The sequence below is a fragment of the Zeus faber genome (genome assembly GCF_960531495.2).
Source record: "Zeus faber genome assembly, chromosome: 1".
NCBI lineage: Eukaryota > Metazoa > Chordata > Actinopteri > Zeiformes > Zeidae > Zeus > Zeus faber.
The window spans coordinates 4,729,463-4,746,307 of NC_137193.1; the positions used below are offsets into that span (position 1 = coordinate 4,729,463).

At 42.7% G+C, this 16,845-nt stretch overlaps 2 protein-coding genes across 3 annotated transcripts in view; one reads left to right on the forward strand and one right to left on the reverse strand.

Annotated features, from left to right (window-relative positions):
• Positions 1-16,845, reverse strand: part of LOC307243636 (uncharacterized protein) — a 228,604-nt gene that overhangs the window by 136,441 nt on the left and 75,318 nt on the right. The window lies entirely within an intron of this gene.
• Positions 2,268-16,845, forward strand: part of LOC307240919 (uncharacterized protein) — a 30,864-nt gene continuing 16,286 nt past the window's right edge. The window contains exon 1 of the mRNA XM_080014832.1: positions 2,268-2,462. The gene's annotated coding sequence lies outside the window, so the exon portion shown is untranslated. The remainder of the gene's footprint in view (positions 2,463-16,845) is intronic.

A 16,845-nucleotide genomic window follows, 5' to 3' on the forward strand; every position in this document is an offset into this window, starting at 1 on the left:
GGCTGTACAGAGTGCTGGCTTCCATCCTGAGACCCGGAGTCCAGCTGAGCAGAGCAGGTCTGGACCCTTCTAATATATCTTAAAAGGCTTATATCATATCTATCACATGGCAATTAAAAATAAATATGGAGCCGTATAAACATCTTTCCTCAATGGCCGCCATCTTAGTGCTATGTACACTCTGAAAGCATCGGGGAAATTGGGGATTCATGAATTAAATGTTATATATGTACATTGATGTTATAATCGCTGTATGTTATCTGGTATGAAACAGCGCATGTTGCAGACTTTTCCTAAAGCAGTGGGACACTGCAACAAGATGCCAGCGCTATTGACTTGTCGTGGCTAGGCCAGGACCCCGCCCAAATATCACGATAGACGATTTTTTCGTTGTTCCTCATTGTGTCGTTGACTCGGGGGTCAGTGATGGAGAAAGTGTCTGCATTACTCAGTTTCGTTCCATACTGTTTCGCTTGTTTTGTTTACATAAGTAAACGTACAATAAAATAACCACATCTAAAATAAAAACACTGTTTTGGGGCACCGATCGTGTGCGAAGACCACAGAGACTCCCTGTTACACTATTGTAATACTCAAAAAATTTTCCCAAGGTTGGCAGGTCTGTTACACTCATCTTTCTGTGTCTGTTTGTCAGTGTTGCCTCCAGAGCTCCAGCAGCTCTCTGTGTGTAAAGAGGAGCTTCCCCCTGAGCAGCAGGAGTGGAGCCCCAGTCTAGGCCAGGAGGAGCCAGGGCCCCCACACTTTAAAGAGGAAGAGGAGGAGTTCCCTGTCAAGACTGAACATGATGTAGAGTGCGCTCAGTGTTCCCAGCTTCATCAAAACCAAACTGAGGTGAAGAGAGAGGCAGAACCTGTTGCCTGCACCTCAACTGAACAGATGGAAACAGAAGGTGATGGAGAGGACTGTGGAGTGTCAGAAGCAGCCAGTAGCTCAGATCCAGCTGCTGCTTTAGAACCAGCTGGTGCTGAACAGCTCTTCTTTTCAAACTCTTCTCAAATTGACACTGATGACAGTGATGAAGATTGGAAGGAGACCAGACAACCTCAGTCAGGTAAGTGTTTTTTTTTGGGGGGGGGGGGGGGGGGGGGGTTTCTACCAAGCTGTTAACCGTATGAATGTCAACAGGTAAAAGCTTCATCAATTGTTTATTCACCATTTAATAAAAATGAGCAAAATAGTAGGAACACTACAGATATTCACAATACTAATTAAACATTATTGACATTAATAGTTTGTTCAAATCATTTAGTGTTTATTAAAACCTTGTGGTGGTTCAATCGCTGCCTCCTTGAGCAAGACACTTAACCCCGAAGTGTCTGTCCAGCTACAAACCCAGGTTACACTCCTCACACAGAGAAACATGAAGATATGGGAGTTGAGCAACAACCCAGCGTTCAGGCTGTTTTATATCAGACAGGCACAGAAAATAATTTCAGACCCTCCACATGTCCTCCACTCTGAGTAGCAGCTCCTCCCTTCAGGCCGTACTTTTGCATGGCTCAGTTGGCAAGACAAAGCGGGTTCACAGGTCCCAGCACAGCACGGTGGTACGGCATGACAACACAACAACAGTCGGCCATCTTTCTGCCATGACCTACCTTCTTTGTAATCTGCTCTTTCTTTCTCTCCCTCTGTTCTTCCAGCAGTGAATACTCATGGGTTTTCCTGTCCTAAGCACATTAAGAGGAGTCACAGTGAGCTTGACGTCAGACAGCTGAGAAGTGGAGAGATCAGAGCAGAGAGTCTCCTCCCCTCTGCAGCCTCTGAGCCAATTGGAACCTCTGGAACCACCAGGAAACAGAAGGACACACCAAGGCATTGTTGTAACCAGTGTGACAAAAGTTTCCTTAACTCGGGTGACCTCAAAAGACATCAACATATTCACACAGGAGAGAAACTGTACCACTGTGACCAGTGTGGAAAGATGTTTAATAGAAGTGATTATCTCAAAGTACATCAACGTATTCACACAGGTGATAAACCGTACCACTGTGACCAGTGTGGGAAAATGTTTAATACAAGTAGTTCTCTCAAAGTACATCAACGTATTCACACAGGTGTTAAACCGTACCACTGTGACCAGTGTGGGAAGATGTTTAATACAAGAGGTGATCTCAAAATACATCAACGTATTCACACAGGTGATAAACCATACCACTGTGACCAGTGTGGGAAGATGTTTAATACAAGAGGTGATCTCAAAATACATCAACGTATTCACACAGGTGATAAACCGTACCACTGTGACCAGTGTGGGAAGATGTTTTATACAAGTGCTCATCTCAAAATACATCAACGTATTCACACAGGTGATAAACCGTACCACTGTGACCAGTGTGGGAAGATGTTTAATACAAGTGGTTATCTCAAATTACATCAACGTATTCACACAGATGATAAACAGTACCACTGTGACCAGTGTGGGAAGATGTTTACTAGAAGTGGTTCTCTCAGAAGACATCAACGTATTCACACAGGTGATAAACCGTACCAATGTGACCAGTGTGGGAAGATGTTTTATACAAGTGCTCATCTCAAAAGACATCAACGTATTCACACAGGTGATAAACCGTACCACTGTGACCAGTGTGGGAAGATGTTTAATACAAGTGGTAATCTCAAATTACATCAACGTATTCACACAGGTGATAAACCGTACCACTGTGACCAGTGTGGGAAGATGTTTAATAAAAGTGGTTATCTCAAATTACATCAACGTATTCACACAGGTGATAAACCATACCACTGTGACCAGTGTGGGAAGATGTTTAATACAAGAGGTAATCTCAAATTACATCAACGTATTCACACAGGTGAGAAACCGTACCACTGTGACCAGTGTGGGAAGATGTTTAATACAAGAGGTAATCTCAAATTACATCAACGTATTCACACAGGTGAGAAACCGTACCACTGTGACCAGTGTGGGAAGATGTTTAATACAAGTGGTAATCTCAAATTACATCAACGTATTCACACAGGTGATAAACCATACCACTGTCACCAGTGTGGGAAGATGTATAGTTCAAGAGGTAATCTCAAAAAACATGAACATAATCACACAGGTGATAAATCGCTTCCTCATCTTACATGAAGGGACATTTTTGTATTCAAACTGTAAACTCTCAAGTGCTGGGGTCTCCACAGAGCAGGGCCTGAACCTCTTAGAACCTCTCCTAGGAATCGCATTGAAAGATCAACTAGGAGTCACTATTCAGAAAAGGAAACAGTCTTTATTCGTCACGCAACACTACAACACATGCTTCGGATGGTGGCCGGTGAAATGGATCCTCTGCATTTGACCATCCTGGCTTGTCCTTCCACTGGGGGCACAGCCAGGAGCAGTGTGCAGCATACGTGAACGCGCCCGGGGACCAGGTGATAAGTGTCCATCGCTGGTCAGACGATGGGTGCATGTTTTGCCACAACTACTACTTCAGTGTTGGGCCCAAGTTAGTTGAGAAGCTTCCTACTCTCATGTTCACAAATGTAGGACTTGCAGTTGCCGTTTTACAACAGTCTGAGATGCAAGATGGAAACACTGTTGTCCATTTTAAAGGCTTTTTGTAATCTTTTTGTTCTATGTATTCTGATGAGATGCATTGTGTATGTATGTATGTATGTAACCTAATATGCTGCCAACTGTGACATCTACAACTCCAGGGAAATTGAATTGCATCCAGCGAATATTCTTAATGTCTTTGATTTTTTTGTATGTTTGCTTTACGTCATGTGTTAAAATAAGTGAAAGTTGGAGATGGTAAGTGAAAATAAATTTTGTTCTGAGTTTCTCACATCACCTAAAATGTGTTGATAACCACTCAGCCCGATGTGACAGATTTTTACCAATTATATAAAATTCTGCTCATCCATCCATCCATCCATCCATTTTCCTCCGCTTATCCGGGGCTGGGTCGCAGTGGCAGCAGGCTGAGCAAGGAGCTCCAGGCCCCCTTCTCCCCGGCAACGTTTTCCAGTTCCTCCTGGGGATCCCGAAGCGTTTCCAGGCGAGCTGGGATATGTAATCCCTCCCGCGTGTTCTGGGCCTACCCCGTGGTCTCCTACCAGTTGGACGTGCCCGGAAAACCTGCAAAGGAAGGAGCCCACGAGGCATCTCGATCAGATGCCTGAACCATCTCAACTGGCTCCTTTCGATGCGAAGGAGCAGCGGCTCTACTCCAAGCTCCCTCCCGATGTCCGAGCTCCTCGCCCTATCTCTAAGGCTGAGCCCAGCCACCCTACAATACATGGTATTATATCCACACAGCTAAGTCATCAGAGTGCTGCGTCAGGGCTACGAGCTCTGACGCCAAAGAAAAGGAACTGAATGATCGTAAATTGTTATTGTGTCACATTAAAAACACATGATCCCTGCACACATTGTAAATAATGTGCAGTCTCCCCACTCTCAGGCTGTATCTCCCACTGAGTTCACCGGGGTCACGCATCTTTTGTATGTTTTCATACTTATATTCGGCTGTTTGAAGGCGGTGTTGTGCTAAAAAGTGATCATGTCGTGCGCCGGGTGGGCTATAATCTGTAAAACATAAGAATGAAACAGTCGATTTATAGGCTTAAATAGCTTTTTGGTTTACACATTTTCCGAGTTAGACCCAAACGCAGTAGCTTTCCTTGGATGGCTGAGAGGCGCTGCGTGGAACATACTCCACGCAGTGTTTCAGTGCAGGTGCAGTCGGCCTTTGACGCATTTCCTTCTCAGAAACAGTGGAATCACAAATGTTTCAATATCAAAAAGGCTTTGTGTGTGAACATGACTGTTCTCGGCCACCATGCACCGCATCACGCAAAGCCAACATGGAGGAAAAAGCACTGCACTGCAGCATGAATGAAGCAGGACATTTGTATGAAAACATACAAAAGATGCGTGACCCCGGTGAACTCAGTGGGAGATACAGCCTGAGAGTGGGGAGACTGCACATTATTTACAATGTGAGCAGGGATCATGTGTTTTTAATGTGACACAATAACAATTTAGGATCGTTCAGTTCCTTTTCTTTGGCGTCAGAGCTCGTAGCCCTGACGCAGCACTCTGATGACGTAGCTGTGTGGATATAATACCATGTATTGTTTTCTGAGACTCGGCCTCATCAGGGATTTGTCAAAGATTCTAAACATTTATTTCTCACATACATACATAGAAGCAGGCTGTGTGAATGGTAGTTTAGAACACAGTAAGGCTGCTAGAGAGGTGGACCCAGCGGACGCCCCCTCCAGCATCGTCCAGTCGGGGACAGTGACATCATCTCTCACCCGGTGCAGCAGTGCTCTTATGTCGGCCGCCCCATAATAATACAGGAGGTTTGGGAGCGCCATCCCTCCACCACCCGAGGTCTCTGAAGCACGTCTCTTTTGATTTCGGGGTGGGTTTTTCTTTATTCCAAAAGAAGGTCGATATCTGATTAATTACTTTGGAGACAAATGATTTTGTTGGAAAGACCTGGAGACACTGGAATATGTATAGAAATCTCAGCAATATGTTCATCTTTACAGTAATGATTCTTGGGCCCAGAGAAGGAGGCAGGGGCTCCCATCGCTTCATATCCTGCTTCAGATTAGATAACAGGGACTGATCTATATGCAGCCAACTGGTAGTTGGCTGCATATAGATCTTTATAGTTATGTGGAACCCAAACCCCGAGGTGCTTGAATTTCTTACAGCTGATTTTAAAGGGAAATGAGGCTAAAGGCATCCGACGAGCACCAAATCCAAACCTCTCCAGTGTGCTGAAAAGATAGCCCCGCTCCACCCGCTCCACCCGCTCCAATGCCTTTTCCACATCCAGTGAAAGCACCACCTCTGGAGCACCTGTTGGAGAAGGGGCAGAATTGACAATGTTTTGTAATGAAAACACTTATTAACTTCAAATAAAACACAAGTTCAGCAGGAGCTCAAAGCAAACACGTCCTACTCCATCACCAGCTCAGCAGCTCTGTGTCAATCATTACTTTTGATACTTAAATACATTTAATACCATATAATTACTTTTGATACTTAAGTCAATTTAATACCATATAATTACTTTTCTTACTTAATCCATTTAATACCATATAATTACTTTTGATAATTAAGTTCATTTTATCCCATAAATTTACTTTTGATACTTGAGTACATTTAATACCATATAATTACTTTTGATACTTAAATACATTAAATACCATATAAATACTTTTTATACTTAAGTACAACAGCTTCTTGAAGACTTTAAGTGGTATTGTAATGAGTGACTTTAAACACAGTCGTTTTTTAGTGACATATCTCTAATTTTACTCAACTTCTTCCACCACATGTATCGGCCCAAAGCACAGGGGATGTCCCAGAACGTCCCCACGCAGCTCCTCCACCTGGTGCTTTGCCAGAGGTGGTGCTGTAACAGCCTCCGCCTCCCTGTGTGACCTCTGAACTCTGTCCAGTCAGCTCTGCGTGGACACACGGAGCTCAGGCCTTTTACTCCACCTGCTCACACACACTTTACATTTGAGACTTTCACAAAACATTCTTTGATATTTTTATTTCTGTGTCAGCACAACAGAGGAGTGAGGATATATATTGAATGTTGAATTAGGAACAGACAGTGTTTATCTGCCATTTCATGACAGCACAGGAAGACAAAATGTCAGTAAAATACCTGAAAAGGGGTGTGGCACAGTGTGTGGGTGTGTCCCATGAACACCATCAGCTGGTGGAGAAATCCAGCCCTAATTCCTAAGCGCTACATACTACGCACTACGTACGAGTACTATCGTCCACCATGCTAGTGTACACGATGGAGTACATCCTAAAAAACACTCAGTCTGTGCGTGTGTGTGTGTGTGTGTGTGTGTGTGTGTGTGCGTGTGTGTGTGTGTGTTAAAGTCACTTTCCCAAAATACAGAGTTCACTTCAATGAAAAGGTAATTCCAGTTGAACTCAGTTCATCTCATTCAACTCAATACTTTTCATTATTTTCCTGGAAGGAAGATGTGTTTGCAGAAGGGATTGATGAAGCCTCAACAACTGAACAACATCTTCAGCCACGACGCACAAAGCCACTCATGGAGGAGCACAAGCCTCCAAAGTGTAAAAGGCAACGCAGTGTGGATTCATGACTTGTTGTTTCATTTGGATGCAGAGGAGACGACAGAAACAGTAGTTTGAGTGACTGTAGAGCTGCACTGAACGTACCAAGTCACATCAGAATACTGTACAAATGCACTGTTTCTATGGAGAGGATCCAGTCTTTCTTTCTTTCTTTCTTTCTTTCTTTCTTTCTTTCTTTTGAAGTGTCTGTAATGTTGGGGGTCTCAGGGGAGAGAGTCCATTGCCAGGGCCTATGGGTGATAAGGGAGGGGGAATGTGCTTAGATGTTTGTCAGTCAGCTGAACTGGGACCCATAGATTGGAATCAGATGGGCTACATTGTCTCTGTACAAGTATAAAGGACACCCCCTAGTTCCATTCGGGAGGGAACACATTTGACTTCAGCTCTCCCCCAGAAATCCATGGAAAGTCTGGTTTTATGCTATTCTTCCTTGTAATATTATAATCAAGTCAGTGTCAGCAGAGAGTCCTTCTTCATCAACACATCACCGACCACAGAGAAACTACATATTGCCGTCACGACCAGGATCTGTTGGGCCTCACCTGCCACTGTCGTCAGCGAAGTTACCACTTTAAACACCTCAGGGTGAGTGTTCTCTCACAAATACGAGCTCAAGATTCAAGATTCAAGATTTTTATTTGTCACATACATATACATACTTTCATACATATATGCAGTGAAATGTAATGCAACGCACCCGGTGATAGCACACAATATGTCCTAGGAAAAAGAAATAAAAGTAGAAAATTCCTTTCTAATAGACCGACTAACTGACCCTAAAACGTAATACAGTAAGTTGAATACGTATAGAATAAGATAAAAATATATAGAATAAAATACAATAAAAATAATTTGAAATAGAATGGAATAGATAGAAGGAATATATACTTTAAGTGCATGAAAGTAGGGGGTGGTAGCTCAGGAGGTAGAGCTGGTGGTCTAGTGATCTAAAGGTTGCTGGTTTGATCCCAGGCTCCTGCTAGCATGCTGTAGTGTCCTTGAGCAAGACCCTTAACCCCTCATTGCTCCTGATGGCTGCGTCCGTCGGTGTTTGAATAATTGTAAGTGGCTTTGGATAAAAGCGTCCGCTAAATGACAAAATGTAATGAAAGTGGCATGTGAATATGAATAGAGTGAGGTAGTGTTTGGGATAATACAGCACAGTATACAACAGTACGGAGAGCTGCTGTGTGGTTTGTGAAGCGGTAATGTTTTGTGCAGGTAGGCTGTACTGACAAGAGCAGATTGTGCGGATGAGAGTTGATGTGTTGATGCGTGAAGTGAGTTTCCGTCTAAATTGGGGTTTATGAAGTTGTAAAAGATGTTAATAAGGGGAATACGAAAATAATAACTGAAGAAAACGAGTAATAGAGAATAGAGACAAGAGAAATAAGAAATAAGTTAAAAGAGAATTAAGTCGAAGTAAAAAGTAATAGTAGAATGGCAGAACTAATAACATAAAGGTAGCTAAATAACCATGCAAGATTAATGAAGACAGGGCCTGTATCTTCTTAACGGTAAGACATGCGTACATTAGCTGCTGTGTGAAAGTTGGCCGTTAGAAAATATAGTATAGTCAAATCTGTGTAAGAAAAACAAAGAGGAAATAACCCCGGCCAGGGGAATTGGCTTAATATGAAATAAAATGAAATAAGATGATAAAAATGAAAGTGAAATGAGAGTTAAATGTTAAAGGCTTAAAAGAGGAAATAAGACGAAAAATAATGTTTGAGAAAAGTGGAAAAACAGGGCTGAACCAGCCTAGAAGAACATACATTAAACATACACATACATTGAACATGTATGATGAAAGAATCTGAATAAAAAGATAATTTCTTAAAAGCTTGGCCAAAGTGAAAATTTCGATGAAATTAGAGAATTATAAATGAGTCGACGTTAAAATATAAAGTTAAGTGCTGTTGAAGTCTTTGGAGGATCAGACTACTGCTGGACAGACAGTCTGTGTGTGTGTCTCTGTGCTTGCTGCGGCTAAAGATGTGTGAAGAGGTTTGTGTATTGTTCGTGTATATGTACAATTGATACATAGAATATATGTGTTATTAAAAAGGTATACATAGGTGGTGAGTGGTTTGAGTAATACATAAAGGAAGACATTTTTGCCTCTTTAGTGATAAACCCTATATGAGCCTTTTTTAAGGACGTTTATATATTTGATAAAAATTATGAGCCTTTTTACAGGACGTTTGTATATTTGATAAAAATATGAGCCTTCTGAGAGAAGGAGTAGAGCAACCAGCAACAGTTTGCTTACACATGCATGTACACATAATAATACAATAACACAATAAAAATCACCTGTTCTGATTTTGTAAGTAGGATTTGTGGATTGTTTGATTAGTGTGTGGATTCTTTCTTTGTCTTTCTCATGCTTGTGTGTGTGTGAATGTGCTTGCTGTGAGTTTTTTTCTGGTTAAAAGAAGATATAGTCTTGTTGAAATAGAAGGAGAAGCTGGTTTTGGCTGCCAGAAGATAGGTTTGTGTCCCGGCTGCTGAGTGAGAGGAAACAGCTCTGATTGTTGGTGGCACAGTGGCACAGTGAACTCACTGCTGCCTCACAGCAAGGTCCTGGGTTCTATTCCCGCCTGGGGCGCTGTTGGCAACGTGTTCCGGCGGGTTATCTCCCAAATAGGAGCCTTTCTGTGTGGAGTTTGCATGTTCTCCCCATGCTCACGTGGGGTTTCTCCACCTACCTTCAGAAAGGACCCCCACCAAAAAAATGCACTCATCATCTGACCAGCAATGGACACTTGGTACCAGGTCCCATCAACAAATGCTGTCCACTGCTCCTGGCTGCCCCCCCAGAGGAAGGACAAGCCAGGATGGGTCAAATGCAAAGGCCTCATTTCACCAACAACCATCCAAAGTGTGTATGCATGTGGTGTGTTGGGGGACAATTAAAGATTCTCTTGTTGACTCTGTGCGTGGCCTAAGGGCGATAAAACAGGATGCTCACTGGCTGACGACCAGTCCACACTGGAAGTGTTTGTTGAATTTAAGAGGTGGAGCAAGGGTTGGTGCTTCATACAGAGTGGAGATTAGTTAGTAGAGTTTAGAAGAAAAAATAAAAATAAAATTGAATTAAATAGATAAAAAGAATAAAAATAATTAATTTAAGGTGATATCCGATTGACTAGTATACTCTTGAGACTTTAAAATGCATTGTATGAATAAAAGTAAATTTTGCATTATTTCAAATGCACGAGAAATAAGAAAGCTGTTAACGCATGTCTCACTGAATTATATTAGTGTGTAAAAGAATTTAGAGTGTTCCTAAGTCACTGAACTCTTGTGTTGTTCTTTTTCTTCTTCTTTCTTCCACTCTTTTACTATGCTGAGTGAAAGCTGGGGGAAAGACAGAGAAGATGGAATGTGTCTGAATTGGATCATCCAAGGGGCAGATGACAAGACATCTGACAGTTCTTGAATATTGTGAATATAGTGAATATTGGTTTCATTAACTGAGTATGGTTTACCTTGATTGAGGCTGTTTTGAGATTGAACATTGATATAATTTTGATAATTTAGGATAAATGTGTGTGGTCAGATGCATCAGATGATGAAGAATTTAATTTGCTTTCATAAGTGGGAAGCAATTAACCTCCTTTGGGGTTGATAAATTCAGTTGTTTTTGGTTGAGTGTGATTACACGGTGCTTTATAAATAATTTTTTTAATAATTTGATTCAATTTACACTAAAAGAAAATAAGAGGGTCATTATGATGTCAAAAATGGATACTAAAATTGCAAAAGTATTCACTCCTGTTGATTAAGTGCGAAAGAATAATCCCCTTATTAAAGATATTGCAAAAATATCAGGAAAATGGAGCAAGCATTGGCCTGACATTGAACAACTGTGGCCAGTTGAAGGAACTCTTAACCCGGATGTGATTAAAACAATTCGGGTGCTTGTGTCCACATATAAAGTAAATCAAAAGAAAGGTAAGAAAGGAAAGAGACACAAAGAGAAAAGGCAAACAGAACTTGGCATCCTGCAGCTGTTTGAAAAAGAGGGACAGAAATTGTTCGAAGCCGCAAAAGAAAAAGTCAGGCCGTACCTGACCCAATATGCCACTCAACTGCTGGTACAAACCTTGGTGATGTCCCGTCTCGACTACTGCAACGCCCTCTTAACAGGCTTGCCGGCCTGTGCGGTGAAGCCACTACAGATGATACAGAATGCGGCGGCGCGACTGGTGTTCAACCAGCCAAAGAGGGCACATGTCACTCCGCTGCTCATCGAGCTCCACTGGTTACCTGTAGCCGCCCGCATCAAGTTCAAGTCTCTGATGCTGCCTACAGAGTGATTGCTGGGAATGCTCCCGCCTACCTAAATGCTCTTGTAAGAGCACATGCTGCCCCCCGGATGCTGCGCATCTCAAATGAGCGTCGCCTGGCTCTGCCGGCCGTACAGCCACGGCAATCCAGGCTATTCTCATTTGTAGTTCCACGTTGGTGGAACGAGCTGCCAAAAATGACCAGAGCAGGGACCTCCCTCTCTGTCTTTAAGAAGCACTTGAAGACCCAGCTCTTCAGTAAGTACCTCCTGTCCTAACCTACAATTACTCAGCACTACCTAGCAGTATTTATTTTTACACTAATGTTGTTGTTACACTAATCTCTGTCGCAATGTAGCTTGAATGTTATTCTCCCTTGTAAGTCACTTTGGATAAAAGCGTCTGCTAAATGACTAAATGTAAATGTAAATGTAAAAAAGGGAACGGAGTATACAAGAAGTAAAGAAAAATGATAAGGAAACAGAAAGAGTTGATGGAGAAGATTAAGGCACCCTTCTCACATACTGCATCTGTAAAGAAGCCCCCACCTTATGAGAAGGAGGTGAAGTTCACTGATGTTTATCCACAGCTCCCAGTGATTACACAGGAGGGCAACTATCTCTTCAAAGATGAGGATGAGCAAATAATAGAGATGGGCAAGGCCAAAACAACCATAAAGATGTACCCGAGCTCCAACAGTACAAAGAGAAGGAACCCTTTTGGAAGCAGACAACGAGTCAGAAGTCTGGAAATAGGAGAAGAGCTTGTGGGTTATTCAGACTAAGCTATTGGAGGATACGACCCAGCAGTTAGACGGATGTTGGCTAAAGTGGAAAAAAGAGGATATCGACCAGTGAGGAAAATGAAGAACCAGAGAAAGAAGGTCCTTCCTGTTTCCTCCCGTTAGCAGCTAGTGCAGGGGTAGATGATGACAGACACATGGTTTTAAGAGAGATTGAGAGGAGTATAGATAAATGCCTCAAGGACCTAAGTGAAACCACCTGTCCAGATGTTCAACAAGTATTGGAAAAACAATTACAAGAACTGCAAATAACGGAGAAGAAACTACAGAACAAAAAGCCTCAAAAGCCACACACTTTGAGGTATGGACTACGTCCAAGAAAAGAAAAGAAAGCCAACAAAATGTGTCCAGTGATAATTCAAGGACAAAGTTAAGAATACAAGCTTTGGTAGAATACATACATGTCTAACATACTTGAAAAGTGACCCACTCTTCAAGATGGAGCACATCCGTGGATCTCAAAGCTGGAAGAGGTTTTGGTGGGAACATAGCCTGCCATGGGCGATATTTAGAGACTTTTGGCTAGCCTCATTGGAGTCCCAGCTATGGAAGAGATCCTGCAGGCAGCAGGCCTTAACGTCTTATACGTGGCAACTGCGGTGTATGATCCAGAATTGTTTTCTGCAAGAAGAGGTCAGATGTGGAGAGCATTTAGAGATGCATTTCCAACAAACGTACACCACATCTTTATTGAGTAATTGGGCCGCCAGGAAAATCCAAGAGCTTATGTGTCAAGGCCTCATCAAGTGTGGAGAAATGTCACAGGAAATTATCCAGTTTTGAATCAAATGAAGAAATCAATTCTCCGAGCCAAAATACAGAAGGGGCTGCCTCTACAAGTGAGGAGCAAATTGTCAGAAGTGGTTGGTCTTGGAAGCATGACTAAAGATGTTTATATGGATCACATAGCACATCCAGTGGAGCTATATCGGAAAAAGGAGCATGACCAGAAGGAACAGGACCAGGAGACTCAAGAAAACTCAACCAAATACAGTTGGTGGATGAGAAGAAGAAGGAAAGGAAACATGCTGTGGTTATGCAGAGCCAGTCACAACCAAATCAATTACCACCACAACCACAGCAAGGACATATTCAGGTTTAACCACCTGTGGTCCCCACTGTGTTGTAATTGTGGACAACTAGACGACTTTGCTTGTGACTGTTTTAGGTTCAGAGGAGGCTTCAGAGAAGCCCAAAGAGAAGGTTTATGAATGTGATGAAGAAGGACATGGAGGCAGTTGGTGTAGGGGGGAAGATGCGCAGAACCGAAGGTATTGTAGGTAGATAATGCACTGCCGCGCCCTCTAGCGGGAGCAGCCGAAAGAAGAAGAATTCTGGTCTTGTTACAGTTCACAAAAGAATTTGGCAATTTTTCTATTGGTGTAGTGGAAATATGTTCGGATCCTCAGACCAATATATTGCCTCTAAAGAAACCAGATGAGTCCCATCGCTTGGTACATGCCGTAAATTAAGTGGTGCAGGACTTTCCAGCAGATGTACCAAACCCACATACCTTGTTAGCCCAAATTCCTCCAGAGGCGACACACTTCACAGTGTTGGATGTTGAGGCAAATTCTGTTATAAAGGATTGTGAACAAATTTGTTGTTGTGTGTATATTCATTTTAGAGAAACAGAGTTAGTCTTTGCAACGAGAGGAGAGTGAGAGAGCAAATGGCAGGACGCAGCCTGTAGTCGAGCTCACCCGGTCCTGCTGGATATAGGAAGAGCATGCGTATATATGTGGAGCGATCTGTAAGGCACTTGGGGTGGGGTGATGTACTGCCATATCTGTGCGACGTGCTTGCCCTATCTTGGTGATGTACTGCCCTGTCTGTGTGACGTGCCTCCCTATCTGTGTGATGCACTGCCCTGTCTGTTGATGACCTTGGGGTCATTACCTTCGACTATGGGCCTTTGTGTGTCCTGCAAGTGGGTCACAGGGGTTCCTTGTTATGGGAATAGGGAGTCCTTGCTTAGGATGCACGCTATTCAGATAGTGCTTGACAAACATGTTATTGTAGAAAAGGAAAAGGGGGATTTTGCCTTTATGTGGAGCATTTTTTAGTGTTCCACTGAGCGATGAAAGTCAAGGGTTGTTTGGATTCACATACACAGGACAAACCTTCAAGTACAAGAGGCTCCCACAAGGATTCAAACATAGCCCTGACATTTTCAATAAAGTGTTGGAGGATGACTTGGCTGGGATTGATCAGATCAGATGAAAACTACTGTCATTCAGTATGTGGATGACATCGTCATCTGTTCACCAGACAAGGAAACATGCCATGAGGACTCAATCAAACTGTTGCAGCAATTGGCAGACAAAGGACACAAGGCCTCTCAGAAGAAGCTACAGTATTGTCAAGAAAAAGTCGTTTATTTTGGTCAAACAATAACCCATGGACACAGAAGCATCTCTGAGAGTCATTTGGAAGCCATTCTAATGGCACCAAAGCCTAGAGCAGTCAGAGAGATGATGACATTTCTTGGTATTGCAGGATATTCTTCAGCCTGGGTAGAAGATTATGCCTGCCTAATAGGGCCTTTGAGAGCCATGATAAAAGAGACTGGGAATGCTCAACTCCATTGTAATCTCACTTGGACGCAGGAAGGTCTTATGGCATTTGAGAAGATCAAACAGAGGTTACAAGAAGCTCCAGCGCTAGCGTTGCAACACTATTCTAAGAACTTTTTGCTGTATGTGACTACATCCACTGGTGGTAAATATGCATGTGCAGTTCTTTGTCAGCCCACAGGTACAGGGACAACTGCTCAACCTGTTTCGTATTATTCTACTGCCTATTCAGAAGTAGAATTGGGGCTACCACTGTGCTACAGAGCAATGGTGGGAGTTCGTCTAATGTATGATAAAGCATCATAAGTAACTATGGGTTACCCAGTGACAATTCTTACCCATCATAGTCCCAGAAATCTCTTGAAATTTGGTAAATGTACATTGACTATGTCTAGGCTAAGAGACTATCATAGGCTCTTAGAGCAGGAAGATGTCACCTTCGTAAGGTGCATCAGGGTAAATCCAGCTGAGAATTTTCCTACACCACAGGATGGGGAGCCACATGATTGTGTTCAGGAAGTAGAGAGATATGCAACTGTATCTTAAAAAACACGTTAGGGTTAGGGTTAGGGTTAGGGTTAGGGTTATGTGCATATCCACATAATGTGTGTCATTTATTTGGATCGGTGTTGAAAAAACGAGGATTTAAGAAAACCGATGGTTCTCTGATACAGCATCATGCTCAGATAATAAAATTGTTGCATGCAATGATGAAACCAAAGGAAATAGCTGAAACTAAGTGTGCAGCACACAAAATGGACATGTCAAGGGTTATACAAGGCAACAAAGCGGCTGATGACGCTACAAAAGCAGTTACAGGAGCAAACAAAGGAGGCAGGTTTTTCTGGTCACCCATGAAGTGGATTTGGAAGATAAAATCACGCTCAGAGATGTAATCTCGATGCAATAAGCGCCGTCAGCCATAGATAAACAATTATGGTTGGCCCGAGGGCCCACTCAAGATTTTACTGGTCTGTGGAGAAATCATGTAGGACTGATGGTAGCACCCACCGACCTACTAGGTCTGATGATTCAGGAAGCACATGGGTTAGCCCATGTTGCAAGGGGGGAGGTAAGGAGAAAAATCACGAAAGAGAATGGTTTTTGGGCACCGTGCTTGCTTTAGAACATTTATTATGTCATGGGCAGATGTACAATCTGTCTAAAAAACTAATGTTCTTTGTCTGCTAATGTTCGGTGTGATGAGTCCACCCGGACACATTCCAACTCCGACAGGTCCCATGCGTGAGTTGGTTGTGGATTTTGTTGATATGATAAGACCCGTAGGAGGTAAAAGATACATGTTTGTCGTCGTGGATAGATTTTCACGGTGGCCTGAGTCATGTCCAACCAAGCATAAAGATGCTCAGTCAGTTGCCAAGTTTTTGTGTCGTGAGGTCATAAGCAGGTGGGGACTTCCAGATTGCATATCCTCAGATAATGGGAAAGAGTTTGTGGATAGATCAGTAAAATTAATTCTGCAAAAATTGGGAAAAAAACAATGTCTAGGAGCTGTTCATCATCCGCAAAGCCAAGGTGTTTGTGAAAAAATGAATGGTGTACTGAAAAATCGTATTGTTAAAATCTGTCAGCACACAGGTCTGAATTGGGTTTAGGCGCTTCCGATGGCATTACTGGTGTGTCGTTCAAGTGGGCTCCGTGATTTGTGCATGACACCCCATGAGTTGGCTACGGGCAGACGGATGCCAACACCTTGTTTGCGCACAAGTGGAAAGGGTCCAAGTTTAGCTCTTTTAGAAGATGAAATGTGAGTGTATGTTAACTATATGGCTGCACTGCATAAGAGAATACACACATATGTCTCTGACAGGCAAAAACAAGAGGAGGTGCTAGAGAGACTTGATGAACAAAAGAGGAACGCGGTGCAACCTGGAGACAAGGTATTCGTGAAGGTGTTTAGGAGGAAGTGGTTTAATGAACGTCGCGAAGGACCATTCTAGGTTGTTCACGGTACGGGAACTGCGATTCAGGTTAAAGGTTCTCCTACATGGTACCATTTATCACATTGTGTTATAGCGCCAAAAGAAGAGG